This window comes from Talpa europaea (assembly GCF_964194135.1).
Source record: "Talpa europaea genome assembly, chromosome: 11".
In the NCBI taxonomy this organism is placed as follows: Eukaryota; Metazoa; Chordata; class Mammalia; order Eulipotyphla; family Talpidae; genus Talpa; species Talpa europaea.
Window position 1 is genome coordinate 100,851,152 of NC_140078.1, and position 15,476 is coordinate 100,866,627.

General features: G+C 52.6%; 1 protein-coding gene across 3 annotated transcripts in view; it reads left to right on the top strand.

The window, feature by feature from the left end:
* The window catches only part of SRGAP3 (SLIT-ROBO Rho GTPase activating protein 3), a gene marked incomplete at both ends in the record, with an annotated part of 162,377 nt that overhangs the window by 27,288 nt on the left and 119,613 nt on the right, over window positions 1-15,476 (top strand). The gene's annotated exons all lie outside the window — the stretch shown is intronic.

Sequence of the window (15,476 nt, forward strand, 5' to 3'; positions counted from 1 at the left end):
TAGTCTACGTACAGCACGTATGTCTGTACATTCAGTATGTCTATCACGCGTCAATAAAAGTTAAGAACTTGCTACTTAAGTTTGTTGACTTGTCAGAAATCAAGACAGGGAGTGGGTGAGGCACATAGGTCCTGGGGTCTCTGTATCTTTCTGGGGACCTTAGGCCCTGTACCCCATTCTTCAACCTTATGAATAATCAGTTTATATCACTAGCCTTTGAAGACATTGTCTTATGAACCGTGGTGTGCACAGACTGGTTAACGCGGGGCTCTGCCCCTGGAGGGGGCTGGTCTTCCCGCCTCAGGGAGGTGGGGAGGCAGAACTAGTCAGTCTTGCACTGAGGGAAGACAGAGCTGGGTGGTTTTCCAATTTTCCTTCAGGCTGTGCTGGGGCATGGGAAGGAGCGAATCCATACATCTTGTGACCAGATGTGGCATCTTCCAGTGGGACTCAGCGGCATCAGCAAAGCAGAGTGCATTTTAAACAACCCCGCTCTGTTTACCCATTCATTTTAATATTTACATTGTTTTGTAGGTCATAAAAGTAAAGCACTCCCTCCCCGGCTCCCCTGCAACATTTTCTTAAGAAAATGTTCAATCCTATAATCCTACTTTTTAGGAATCAGCTGCACTGGGCACGCACACAGGTGGCCACTCTCCTGCCCCTGGAGAGACAGCACCTCTGCCTGTTGCTGCGTGTCCCCCAGAAGTTTGTCCACGTTCACACTCACACGGTTGCTGCGATTGCCCGCACATTCACGTGGTGATAGTGTTTTCCTGCTTTTTCTTCTCTTTAAAAAATTCAACAATTTATCTTAGACATCTTTGCATGTGAGAACTTACTGATGTTTCTCATTCTTTTTTCAAGATGTCTTTACTGACATACATAAACCTGTTCATGCTGATTCTGCTGCACAAATGTTTTCTATTTTAAAGTTATCATATCTGTTAGGGGGGAAAATCTGTGAACATTTTATAAGCATCACTTATAATATAATATCCCCAGAAAGAGGTGATGCAAGTAAAATATTATAGGGGGGAAGCTAAGGAATGTTCTATGTGCTTCATCTCCCAAACATCTGGGTGGTAAAGAGATTCTTTTCAGCACTTCATATAGTTGTTTTGGGTTCATATAAGCACAGCCTGCATGTACTAGTATAAAACCTGAGGATTGAGTCTGGCTGGTTTTGCCTCCAAGCCCTTGCTGGAGCTGACGTGAACTGACTGCATATGACATGTGCTTCCTTCCTTGAATCCTTGCAGTAGCACTGTGAGGCTGGTGTCACACTAGGGTCTGCTGGGCCTGGACACCGAACCTAGGACCTCTTCACCCTTCCTCCTAAAGCACTGAGGTGGTTGACCTCGCTCCACCCATTGCAGCCTCCTGCCTCTTCCTTTCACAGGTTTTGAAACAAAGAGCACACCCTAAAAAACATCCTGCACGATGCCCCCCATCTCAGAGCTGGCGTCCCAGGAAGTGCAATCCAAGACACGTAGTCAGCAGACTAGCCTGGGTCCTCACGGCCACCCCCAAGCTGGGATGCTTACTCCATTGACAGGGGAAGGAGCTGAGACTCAAGGAGGGTCAGTGGCTTGCTCAGCGCTGGACACGCAGATCTCAGGTTCAAATCAAGTCTAGTTGCTTCCGAAGCACCACCTTTCCCTATTGCCCTGCAGGGTTGTGTGTGACTTTAAGCAATGACTGTTGAAAGCAGATTGCTGGCAGGGAGCTCCAAGGTCCTGTGGTTGAAGTGTTCCTTCCACAGTCTCTGGGTCCAGGCTTCTCCCCCCAGCACTGGAAGTCTTGCTCCAGGAACCACCCTAGTCCCTGGTCACCCTGTGAGCTCATGCCTCAGTCACCCAATTGGCAGGTATTCATTAAGCACTTATTGCCTGTCGGGTACCATTTCAGGAATCGGGGTACAGCAGTAAACAAAGCCAAGTCCCTGCCCTCCTGGAGTTGCCTTTGGCTGGGGGAGGTGGACAGCAGTGAAAAGGACAGATGAGCTTATTCTAAATGCCAAGCACCGGAAGGTGCTGTGACAGAAAATGACGGGGATGGGGGGGTGAGGGTGCTGGTCTGAGGGCGAGGAAGTGTCCTGTGACAGAGGGGAGGGGGACGGTGAGGCCACGGGAGGAGGGGACCTCTGGGAAAGGCCCACAGGAGGGAAGAAGTGGCCACAGTGGTGTCAGAGGGGTCCTTGCAGCGGGAGGAGCAGCACATGTCCCAGCCTGGGGCTTTGGGCATGTAAGAAGGAACATGGTGCGCCCTGGGTGTGATGAGGTTGGCCAGCGTCCTCAGGGCCTCGGGGCTCGGAGTAAAGAACTTGGGTTTATTGTGAGTTTGCTTGGAGAAGGTCAGCGGCACAATCAGGTTTATGTTTCAAAGGGGTTTTGGGACTGTGCTGAGAACAGACTGTAACAAATGTCGTTTCCATGTCCTTCCCGGATGATTCCGTTTTCTAATTCTATTTGTGAACAACCAGGGGCGCGTCATCTAGGTTCTAGATTTGCGCGAGGTCCACTCACTCTGTCTCTGGGTCACTCTGTCTGAGTCTCGGCTCCCTTATCCAGGTGCTGTAAAGGTGCAGTTGGATGCGTGCCGCAGACTCTAGTGCTGTCCTGTCTGACACAGTGGCCAACACGAGGGCCTGGGTATCTGCCACACGCTCTGGATCGGGACATGTTCTAAGTAAAACATTTGCTTATCTTGAACATTTAGTGCAGAATAAAGAGAATGCGAAACATCTCAGTTGTTTATTTCGATCACACGCAGAAGTAATAACTGTTTTGGAGCTACAGTAGTATATGTGTGTCCAAGTGTATCTGGGGGGGTACATTCGGAGCCCCCCAGTGGAAGCCTGGGGCCATGGCTCCCCTGGGCCCCATAAGGACTGCGCTTTCCCCATCCGTGCACACCCAGAGTAAATCAGCGACAACAGCTCATCATAAACTAGAACAACTCTAGCAATGTGCTATATGAAAAGTTAGGTGAGTGTGGTCTCGCGCTCTTAAAATAGCCTAATTTGCGTGATACTTTTGGACAGAGGCAGGTAGCTGATCCTGGGGAAGTGCAACTGACATAAAGGGGAGGGGCTGCTCTTTTGGGGTAAGTAAAGCTCATCATTAAAATTGGCTTCATCTTTTATTTCTTAATGTGGCTTCTGGAAAGTCTGAAGTGGCACAAGAGGCTCGCTGGGGCTGCAACTGCCAGCTCCGGCCCAGAGTTCACCCCCTTCCCCCCAGCGTTCCCTGGGCATTCCACCGCCAGCCAGTCGGTTCTCTCTGGAGCTGCCGGCCCACCAATGATTGACCCTGCTGAGGTGCTGTGCTCTGAATGGTGGCCAGTGTTTACTGCCCAGGGAAGCGCCAACGAGCCAGAGAAGAATAGGCCCAGTTGCTGCAAATACCCAGCAGCCTCCCGCTTCCCCCACAAAGGGAGGTTCCAGCCAGGCCACTCGGCTGGGATTTGTGATTTAGCTCCTGTTCCCGTGACAATAGATTTCTTCATTTCAAAGCCCAGCTCCTAGGGAGGGAGGCCGGGGCTGGGGGTGGGGAGGGCCGTGATTTCCCAGCTTAGGCTTCTGTGTGTCACTAATTGTATTATCACAGTTTCTTTAGGGAAAAATCATGCATTCATTTAGGACTTAAAAAAAGACCCTAGGGAGAGCTGAGATCCATTCGGTACCGTGTTTGGGTGTAGAATGTTTCCCCCGTGGGGCAGAGGACACCGCATTTCTATTTTGCAGCTGGAAGAGAGCTTTTGTGAGCTGGCCCTCCCCTTCCCTCATTTCATCTCCCCATGATAGGATATTCAGGGAGCTGAGACAGCCAGTGTTGAACACAGAAATAGAGAGAAGTTCAGAGCCAGCGCCAGTGGAAGCGGAAGCAGAGGGAGCCCAGGTCCAGGGAAGTGTGGAGAACGGGAGGCCTGGGGGCTTGCTCCCCACCAAAAGCCCCCTTGCGCTCTGCTGGGGGTCCGTGCCCGTCAGGCCTGCTGGTGTTCTGCCCAGAGCTGAGAGACCAGGCCCCAGGCTTTGCTGTGTGCGTTGCAGGCAGCCCTCCACCCTGGGAGCTTCCAGTGGGCGCCTGTGGCCCTGCTCCAGCCTGGGAGGCCCTCTGGCTTCCAGGTGGGTGTTGTGCTTTGTGGCTTCCTGCCTCACTGCTTGGTGGTGTTCTCTGCATGAGGGACGTCACAGAGCCCATGGTGGACTGGGTTGGTGGGGGTAAACCCTCCCTGGGGTGTCAAGTATTCTAGGTGAGGCCAGCCTCCTCCTCCTGTGTTAGGGAGGGCAGGGGCACAGCAGGAGGGAGACACCGCTGAGCTATCAGGAGACCCCTGCTGGCTCCACCTGGGTGCAGGGCACTTGCCTACCTGCTGGTCTCTCAGCTTCCTCTGGGGTTGTTCTGGCCCATATGAGTCCCAGGTGTAAAAGCAACTTGCACATTGCAAAGGGCTGTGTGAACACAGGAGATTACCTCTGCTCTTGCTGCAGCACCTAGCTTCATTAGTTAGGGCACAGTAATTCTAGGCCCTGACCATGGGCCCGCCTCTGAACTGGCTTGTGGGGGATACCGAAGTGAATAAGCACATTGCTGTGCTCGGGGAGCTCGTGGTCCAGTGGAGGGAGAGGCAAAAGCAGCTGATGATGTGGGGGTTGGGGTGGGGTAGAACTACAGGAAGGGTGAAGTCAGAGGCTGCAGGAGCATACAACGTTGGGGAGCAGGGAGGACTTCCTGGAGGAAGTGACATGTAATTATGAGTTTGTGGGATGAAGACGTGACATTTTCAATAAATGTTGAATGGATAATTAAAAACGTGGTGAATTTCAAGGATAACTGCCCCAGTGTTCATTTCTGAATGGATATCTAGGAAATCAGCTCAGCAAGGGTAAGTGATTCCCTAAGATAATCAGCGAGTATGTGGCAGAGTTAGGACTGGAATTCCGGTTCAAGGCTCAGTGTGATTTTCCTGTGCTGGGAGAATGCGTGATTGTTCTGGAATAGGGATATGGGGACAAGCTGGGAGAGTGCGTGGTTGTTCTGGAATAGGGATATGTGCAGCTATAGGGACAAGCTGATAGGGGTCTGGGTATGGTGGGGACACAAATATCTTTATGAGACTGGCTTCCTGGGAAACAGACTCTGAGCTGGAGACTCATATCAGTATGTCTGCCGTCCTTTGGGAATTGCGCTCAGCACCCTCATCTGTGCAGGAGGGAAGGGGCAAGGGGAGAAGTTGGAGGTGATGCAATCACAGCCAAACCTGTTTTCCAGGGAACCCCAAAGCTGGGTGGCCTCCAGAGCTGTGCCCAAGTGATGGTGGCTGCTGGAGGCGGCTAGACTTTACTCCTCACCTCAACCTGTCCCAAAGAAGGGGCTCTGACCTTGGGGGAGGTGGTTCTCTTCAGCCTAGAGGGTACCTGAAATGGGGCTTAGCTGAGTCAGGGCTGACAGTGCTCCTGCTTGGACTGTGGATGCTGGCGAGAGGCATGATGGAGGCTCTTGGGCTGCGAGGCACAAGCTGAAAGCCGCAGGCTCAGTGGAGTGTCAACAGGAGAGTCAGCTTGGACTTCCCACAGAATGAAAGCGTTTCTAGGGGGTGCCCAGAAGTGGGGCAGGAATTTAGGAGGGCTCCAGGGTGAGGCAGGAACAGTGTTTATCGGAGGGCTGAACAGGCAGCCAAACCTCTGCTCAGACTAGAGTTCATGGGCAGTCTGGGTCTTTGCTAGAGCAGGGCTGACTAATGAAAGTCGGGGTGCCCGCCGGTCCCAGGGCCTCCGGAGAGGGTGTCCAGCCCCTGGGCCTGGGCGCTCAGAGGGTGATGAAGACTTGGCTTTCCTGAGACATGGGAAGGGTCTTCAGGTGGTCGGCTGTGGGGCCAGGAGAGGCTGGGGCTGGAAGACAAAGTGGGAGCTGACACCCCCTCTCTCTTCATCAAGGAACAGCCTCGAGTCCCCAACCCAACTGCCTCAAGGGTGAGCTAATTTGGCTGCCGTTCCCACCACAGCTGTTTCCATGGATACATTTCAAGCCTCAGCCTGGTCATCTTTAAAAGCATCAAAGGCAGCAAACCCCATCCATGCAGAATCTTTTGTTGCAGCCCCACAAATAGCTTTTGTTACAGCCCTTCCCCCACTGCTCCTGCCCATCCTCCAAACCAAAGAAACCGGCTTAATTGTGGCACAGCCATCTATGGAAAGAAGCAGTGGACTTTTCTGGAAGCTGCAAAGATCTGAATTTGAGTTCCAGCCTTGTCATTTGTAAAGTGCAAATAACTGCACCTGAGCACAGAAGTGCAAGGATCAGGCGAGACAAGTGCATCTGGAAACGCCCGGCCCATTGCTGGGCCCTGTGCGCCATCACTGAACGTGCGTTTCCTTCCTCCCTTGGAAGCCACATCCCCTGCTGGCACCCACAGCCTTTGTGGAGGTCTCCTTGAGTGTCACATGCACTCGACAGTGAAGTGGGTCTTCTTGATGCTGCTTTCCTTTCCCTGATGGCGAACAGCCTGCCTGTGGCTGCAGTCTCCAGGGGGCTCCTGACCATGCTCCTCCAGGGCCGTCCCCCTTGGACAGGAACCAGTTACAGGGCCCTGAGGGCAAATGGACCAGTGTTCTCCTCCCCCTGAGGGCCAGGCCTGTGCTGGGGCCTGCAGAGGCACCCAGAGGTGGGGAAGCTCCTTGCCTCCCGAGGGGCTGTCCCAGCAGATGGCTCTGCCGCGGCTCTGCTCTGAAGTTAATGGACGCCAGATGTCTCTGCAGGCAGCTTTCATTTTCTCCTGGAACCACTTCATTTGGCTCAACATCTGCCTTGGCTTCCGGGCTTCCCCGTCACCTGAGCTTCAGCGCTGGATGTCAGAGGAGCTGTCTCCCCTTTGGCTCACTGGGTCTTGGGGTCTGACATGTGAGAGATAAGATGGTGGTCAAAAGGGAGCCGGAGGGGAGCGCGGCTGGCTCGTGTCCCTCCCTTGTGTCTGGACTGTTGTCCTTGGGCCTCCCTGTTGGAAAACCAATTTTAAGCCGAAAAAGTGGTGTCTGCTTGGTTAGGTAATATACCCATCTGGCCTGGCATTGTCAAGGGTGGGCAGGATGGGGGCGGTTGGAGGTGGCGCTTGCGTGCTCACATGGTGCATCTCGAGGCCACTGATGGCCAGTCTCAGGGCATGGCTGTGACTTGAGCTGTGTGGGCAGCACTGGTTTTTCAATGCCAGCATGTGCCAGTGACCTGAGAGCCGTAGTGGAGCAGACATGGGGTGCATGGTGGAGCCTAGGAGTCTGCCTTCGTAATAGGCCCCCAAAGTGCTGGCCTGGGTGGTCTTAACTGAAGGGGCGATATGGCCCGGACCCTGTCTTTCTGGGGCCTGCAGTTTCCTCAAAAGGGGCTTCAACTGTGAGGCCTTTTCTGACCATCCCTGCACCAGGCAAAACGAGTGGTTCCTCCTTCTGATTCCAGAGCACCCTGTGGGCACCTTTGTAGGACGGCACAGCTCGTCACAGACCTTTATGTGCTCCTGGAGGGCGGGAGGGTGTCATCTTCTTCATCTTTCTATCCGCCCTAGAATAGGCAGAACAATCCGTCATAGGCACCAGTAACTATTTATTGGCTGAACAAAGGGTCCTGGTCCAGCCTCCTAAGGAACATGCTCTTGCTGCGGACTGGGCCTTCGGACCTCTCTGCAAGTAAGACCATTTTAGTTTCTATATGATAGTTCATCTACCTGAAAAACTAAATGTATCAGTGCCGTTTAAAGGACAAACATGTTTTCTTTTCAGGGCTCCTAGGATGCAGTTTACCATCTTCCCAGCTGCATCTGCCCCCCACCCCCCAAGCATACAAATGACCCTGGCACGCCGCCGACACACTGTCAGCCCCCCCTTTGACCGTCTCCTGTCAAATGCATCCTCCCAGTTACCAGCCAGTTTATAACCTGCATTGCATTTTGTAGTGCCTCAGGCCTTTTTGGAGGCTTCGTTTCTGCTTCAGCATCAAGATACTTAGCGCATGGAGTGACGTTAGCTTCGCACTTCACCATCACTCCTCTCTTTCATTGACCTGTCGTTGTCTGGGGCAGGTTTCCAGTGGCCATGGACCGTGTGTCTGCCGTTTCTTTTTGGGCAGGCTTGGCCCACCAAGCCTCGGGTCACGACAGTTCAGAAGGCGTCGCTGTTAGTTCCCTTCCGGGTTCTCACTGGCGAGCAAGAGACGGCCCAGTTTTGAATGCACTTTGAATCCCTCTAAATTCCTCTCAGAAAAGATCCCGGTGGCTCCTTTTACAATAACAAGCCAAAGCACAGCTTATATAATGTCCAGCGAGAGCAGGGCAGGTATTAGATGGTGTCGGTTTGCTCAGGCTGCTGAGCCAAAGTACCCAGGCTGGATGGCTGGAACCAGCACACATATGTCTGCCAAGTATGGAGGTGAAGTTCAAGGTGAGGGTGCCGCCTGCTCAGGTGAGGGCGCTCTGCCTGGCCTACAGGTGGCTACCTGGTTGCTGAGAGAGAGAGAGAGAGAGAGAGAGAGAGAGAGAGAGAGAGAGAGCGTGTTTGAGTGCTGTAGTCTCCGGACTAATCCCATCATGCCCCCTCATGGGGACCCTCTAAATCTAATCACAAATGTCATCTAATCACAAAGGCCCCACCTCCAAATATCACCACACTGGGAATCGGGTCTTCAACATTTGAATGAGGAGGAGGGGACACATTTGGTTCAAACAGGCTCCTATTTTGATGGACGGTTACTCAGCCTGTGGAAACAGCGCCTCTGAGGGTGATGTAGCCCGCAGTGTTTATTGTCTCGACAGACAGCAAATGGATAAAGAAGGAAGCGTGGGAAAATGAGTCCCATTCAGTGGGTGGGGGTGAAATGCCCCCCATTCCAGTCACTGTTGTTAGAAAACCAGCTATTGAAACGAAGAAACACAAAGACCCAGCCCCTCCCCGACACCCCCCTCCCGTGGCTCCTGCACATTTGTACTTTATTAATGCTTCTGAGGTGCTGATGAAGTGAGAACAACTTCCAGCTCCATGAGCAGAGAGAGAGAGAGAGAGAGAGAGAGAGAGTGTGTGTGTGTGTGTATGTGTGTGTCACAGGCCCGTGTCTGATGCAGGTGATTGAGCCCATGGCCAATGCAGAATTAAGTGACTCTGATAACAGAGCCCTGGAGCATCCTGCTTGGAGATTAAACCTTGCAGGCTTTTAGCAGTTGAGAGGTGCTGTGGCGGGGAGATAGCTGGCTTAGAAGGGAGAGGAAGGGGGGCAGACATTGCATGGGGAGGGGAGGAAAACGTATCCCCTCCCGTCAGCGCTCTTGTCTGAAATTGCCGTCGTCTGGGGAAACGGTGGAAAATGTCCCATTATGTGGGAGAGGGCGGCTGTCGCCGGCTTCCTGTCCTTCACTCGCCCGCCTTCCTACAGCTGGGCTTTCGTCTCTGCGCTGGCCTCCAGCTTGAGCACTGGTCCGGCTTCATGTGGGGATGCCCTCCACAAGATAAGGGCGGGCCTTGTCCTTCCTGCAGGGAAGAGGAGGGACCAGGCTCCTCCCAGCAGCCCCTTCCTCGTGCCTGATAGTTCAGTCTCTGCATCCACTCTGCCCTTCCTGGTACCAGCCCCCAGGGTGAGACAGGCGGGTGTTGGCCTTCATGGAGCTCACCATCCAGCCCTGGCTGTTCAGGACTGGCTACATAAGTTGCACGGCCTGATAAGAAAGGGGCCCCTTATCCAAAATTTTTCAAGAATCTCAAGGCAGTGCTGGCCACGCCCCCCAGCCAGCCCGCTGAGAGCTGCGTGTGCTGCAGCGTGTCTGTGCAGGTGCTTGCCCAGGAAGCTGGCCCTGTGGTTGCTGGTCAGAGGGTCTGGTGCAAGGTCCTTCATATGACCCCAACCTTCCTTCTACCGGACGCAGGAATTGAGCGACCTCAGAAGAAGGGGGTGTCTTCTTTGACTCATAGAGAGGAAGCCCCACATATCAATAGATAAAAGACAAAGTCAATAGTAAATAAATATTGGTGCTTGCGACATGCAGTTTGGCCACGCAGACACGTCCAGGAGGCGCTGCTTCTCTGGGAACATCTGGACAAATTCAAGTGATGAGGGAAAGCTTTGCCAGCCAAAGTTTGCCCCTTAAGCAAATAGATAGGCAGGAATCAGTCTCATTATTTTAGGCTCAAAAAAATAGCCATTCCAGAAAGGTCTGTTCTCTGGAGGGCAGCACACAGAGAGTTCCCCAGTTTCTACAGAGCAACATTCAGCCTCAATGGAAGCAGCCCCAGAACCAAGATGACTGGGCTCACATTCCTCGGTGTCCTCCAGGATGTTAAGGTGGAGAGATGGGTTCTACCTAAATTGGTAAATTAACAAATCAGAGTTAGAAATGCTTCGTATTCTGTTCCCTCTTGGAGAGTTACACGTCATGTGAAAGTCCCGTGGCAGCCAAGGAGCCCCTAACACTTTTATTTGGTTATGATGCCTCTTTTAAAAAGTAATAACTAGCAGCTCTCTCTCTCTCTCTCTCTCTCTCTCTCTCTCTCTCTCTGTGTGTGTGTGTGTGTGTGTGTGTGTGTGTAGAACAGGGATTCTGAAGAATATGCTTTGGGAAACTGTGGTGACATACTACTGAACTTTTAAGATGCACAGTCTGGAATCCCAGGGTCTGCCTTTGAGACCCACTCACCCCCAAGGCCATGACAAGTCACTTAGTTCTTTGAAGACCGCCTCCCTACTCGTTAAACAACGCCCACAGCACGAAAGTGTACAGACTAAATGAGACACTTGGTCTGAAGAAGCATTTTGTAAGCTGTTGTCATGAGGACATTTCATAGCTACTGAAATGAGCAAGCACTGTTGTCTCTGGGATTGGATAAACTGAGGCCTGGAGAGAGTAAGAAGGGAGTCTGGAGTTCTAGACCATTTACTGGCAAGGGCTGTCAATCTCCTGATTCACAGTTCTCACCAAGGTGCATTTAAACCAACTTTGCTTGTAGATTTTTGGGGTGGAGTGTACCTGGCCCCCCTCAGACTGCCCAGGCTGGAGGCCGACCCTGCATCGAGGTGCTACCTCTTCTTTCCTTGTCCTTTCCAGCATCGACCCCGATGTCAGCAGACTAATGAGTTTAGAGGTGACAGACTTCAGGAGGATTTGTCCTGTCCAGGCCAGCACACCTTCTCTGCTCCGGAACCATCAGAGAGTTTGATTGAAAAGGGAAGGTGGTGTTTTCCTGAATGAAAAAGAACCACTGGGTTCTCTATTATGTGTCTTTAGGGGGAGGACCAGAACTTTGGACAGGCTGTGCTGGAGAAGAACGCATTGTTTTCTTCCCTCTTTAAAGGAGAAGCAAAGCAGAGCAGGAATTTGCTAGCCCTGTTCCTGTGAGCAGCCAGTCGTGTGACCTTTGGCAGTTCCCTTAGCTTTTCCAGATGCAAATTTGCTGCACATCCTCCGACTGTGCGTTCCTCTGAGCCCCTCTGGCCTGGGTTGGGGGCATCACAGGAACCACGCCTCACTGTGTTACCCGTAAGACCCATCACTTGGAGCTCAGCTGTGAAAATAGCTGACATTTATTGAGCACTTACTATACTCGAGGCGTGTTAGGACTTGGCTCCTCTAACCCATATATCAACCGGGTGGGTTGGGTTGGTCCGTTTCGTATTTTACGGATGAGAATACTGAGCCTCAGAAACGTGAAGTCACTTGCCTAGACAGTCAGTTTGGGATCCCAGCCTAGTCTGCTTGATCCAGAGCCCGAGCTTTCAGCCCTTTCTCATTTTGGGGAAGAATTCCCAAGAGGCTCTTGCTCCGTTACAGTCCCTGCTTGGGACCTGGATGGAGCCCAGTGGCCTCCACTCCCCTCCACCCACTCTGCCTCTCCTCGGGCTGCTTCTGGGCGGAGGTGCTGTGAGTGCCTTTGCAGCTCAGGCTTTTCTAACTGTGGAACGTACCAGGGTCAGAGGAGGGCCCGGAGGGGGCCGCTGTGCACTCAGCCACCTGTCTGGGTGTGCAGTGACAAGACAGAGGAGCCGGAAAGGCTGGTACCAGGCACTTCCTGGGGACCACCGTCTCCCAGAAGGCCAGGCTCCTCTTTGTGGCCTCTGGTTCTGGGTGAAGTGTGGAGGGACCACAGCCCCATGGGCTCCTGTCTCCTGGGAACCCCTGGTACAGCTCAGTCCCAAAATAAAGGCAAAACTTATATTCCTCACCATTTCCTTCCCTCCACAGCTCCTCCTGTGTAGCAGGAACCTGAGTCCCCGCCCCAGAGTCTGGCCTTCCCGGGGTTTGAAATCTCCTCACCTCGCCTGTTTCTTTGGGCTTGGCCACCTACCCAGCCTCTGCTCTGCCTGGCTCCCCACTTGACAGAAGGCACTGATGCCTTTCTTGGGATTCTCGCTGCAGAGCCCTGCCAAGCACCCCTCTCGTGGCTTTGGAGAGACCTGAAGTGCTGACTGAGGATGTGGGCTGAGGGGTGGCCTCGGAGGGGAACACGGAGTAGAAGTGCAGCCCATTGGCCCCTGGACTGCAGAAGTACACAGAGTGCAGGAAGCCAACCTGGCGTGGAATCAGGACACCCCCCAAGCTTTGCCCCACAGTCCTTCCCATTTCTGTGACTGATACCAGCATCCACCCAGCTGCCCAGACCAGATTGTGGGCGTTACCCCCACTGTCCTCCCTTGCCCCAGAGTCTAAGGTTATCAGGCCCTGTTGCATCTGCTTCCTGACTATCTCCCGGGGTTCCCCACGCCACTCCCACTGACAGGGACGCACCAGCCCTTCCTGGACTGCTATGGTCGACTCCCCCTAGTCTTGGTCCTCCTGCTTCCTGCCTTGTGCCCTCCTCCTACCCATCCAGAAATGCACGTTTGACCTGGTCATGCCAGCCCAGGTTCAGTCACATGATGGCTGCTTCCAGGGTGAGGTCCATATTGCCAGCCTGGTGGGCAAAGCTCTCCTTGTCTGCCCCTGTGGTGGGGTCCCCAAGACCACCTTCAGATTTGATGATTCTCTAGAAGGACTCACAGAATTCAGAAGAGCTGTTACACTCCCGGTTACAGTTTATTCCAGCAAAAGGGTGCAGACTGAACTCAGACAAAGGAAAAGATGCACAGGGCGCGTGCAGGGGATACCAGACAGCCTTCCGCCAGCCCCCCCCAGGGGAGTTGTGTGGACAGCACCTCCCCCCCAGCAGTGGCCCCAAGTTCTGTTCTGGACCTGGGGCTTCCTTCTTTCCTCCCTCCCTTCCTGTCTCCCTTTTGACATTTGGCTCTGGACGTGTGTGAAATCATAATTCAGCCTCAAAATAGCGGGTGATTGAAACCTAGTGAAACAAAACAATGGGGGGATAGGCAATGAAACAGATGTCCAGCAGCCCAGGTAGCTTGGCCGCCTGCTAGCTCCGAGCCTATAAATACTCCACGGACACCTCTTTCTGTGCCGAGGAGCCAAGCCCTGGGGAAGGGAGCCAGCCGGGGCAATTCCACGACACCACATTTTTAGTTTTAAGGAGTTTGTTGAGCAAACTGGGACCTTTTGAGGCCGACCTGTCAAGCTTGAGATCCCAGTGAGACCCCGTGAGACCCAGTGAGATCCCTGCCAAGACTCCGTGTTCCCCCTGCTCACTCTCTTGTCCTCACCCTGACTCCGGCGTCACCCACCACCATGACCAGGACTCTTCACTCTTGGTCCTGCAGCTTGCAGCCTGCAGTGGCCTTGCAGAGATTGCCAGGGCTTCCTGGGGTGTCTCTCCAACGTGAGTTGGCCTTGGCTGTGTTGGTGAAATGGCCAGAATCTGCCACTGGTTATGTGAGGGTGTTTCTAAATCCGGATATGATCTTTCCTGTGTTTTTCCTTCTCTCTGTGGTTGAGTCCCTTCCTTGCCACTGGCATCTCAGGCAGGTTTACTTAACTTCTCTCTGTCTCAGTTTCAACACTAAGTGGGGATGATTTCAGCTCCTTTCTTGAGATTATGTGTGAAAAGCACTTGTGACAGTGCGTGGCACCGGGGAAGTGCCCTAGGTGGTTGTGAGTATTATGACTATTGGTGGCTCTAAATTATACTTTCGGGTCCAGCTCTGATCTTAAACCCCGGGATAACAAGAGACCTGGGCCTGAGACCTGCGTCTTCACCCACCTCGTCCATGGTGTTGGCTAAGTTGACTCTTCTGGGACTGAATTAGGTCACAGTAAAGTGATGTGGATGGGTTAATCAGGAATGACAGGTGATGGGTGAAGAGTGTGGAACTTCGGAGTTTTCCCACTCACTTCTTACCAGTCTCAGATAGCATCGCACCCTCCAGGCAGCCAGTTGAAATCTGTTTTTCTGTCCCCAGGCCAGATGATGTCCCAGGTCTGATAATCTGTAATCTTAATTAAAGGATTGTCTGGAACCTGGTTTTGAGGCCCCACAGAGAGCCCATCCCTTTCCCGTATAGCTCTGCCTGTTGAGTATAACAGCAGATAAAAGCTGATTCCTGGAGGGGCCCTTTGTAAACCATTTAGCTGAGCACAGGCGGGACTTACCTTCTTGGCTGTAACATTTCTTAAACCTCGGTTTCCTGTGCATGATACTCAAGACAGTCCCGCTGAAGACCTGAACACACTTGATTTCCCTCTTTGAATTTTTTTTAAGTCAACCTAGAATTTGTGTCTCTTTTTAGGCAGGTGTAAACAGGACTACGCCTCTGTCCTCAAGGAGTTGGTAGCTTTATCCGGGAGGTAAGTTCAGGCTCACCGAGCAGGGAAAGGATAGTACAAGATTGTATACAATCAGATGCTAAATTCAGTACGGAACCTACATTATACATCAGAGATGAGAAAACACATCTTGTACCCGAGGTAGACATGACTAATCAAAGTCACATGCTTCTCAGCCTAGACCTCCAGGTGGCCTCTCCCAGAAGTCAGAGTTAGACTGTGAAATGAGACCCATATGCCATGCTGTGTTGGTTAAAGTATGTAAAGCTGCCTGCTTAGCACAATAAAAGTTTATTTCAAACTCATTTTGAATTGGTAGGGCGGTCTGCTCCCCAGTCATTCAGGCACTCAGCCTTCTCCCATTTCTAACTGAGCCCCTCCTCAAGGCCTATGGGTCCTTTGTATCCCTGAGAATTCTTTATGGCTGGCCCTGGACGGGGCAGTCACCCCTGTGTTCACCTCTGATTGGCCAGAACTCAGGCACGTGACCACAACCGATTGCAGGGAAGGCTGGGAAATGTAGTCTTGCTGTGTGCCCAGGAGCGAGAGAAGAAATCAGATGTTTGTGCTTCTGGCAATTCTGCCACGTACCCTGGAATAACAGGAGACCTTCAAGAAGGGTTGCTTTGGGGTGCAGAGCAGGGCTTTCCAGTGGGGCAAAAGCAGGAGTTAGGGGCAGGAACCACTTGATTTTGGGTGACATCAAAAAGGAGACAGGATTGACTTGAACTGAAGGTTTGTGGGCAGAAATCCTGGCTGGATGGGATGGAGCGATGGCGGGTTCTTGACTGTGG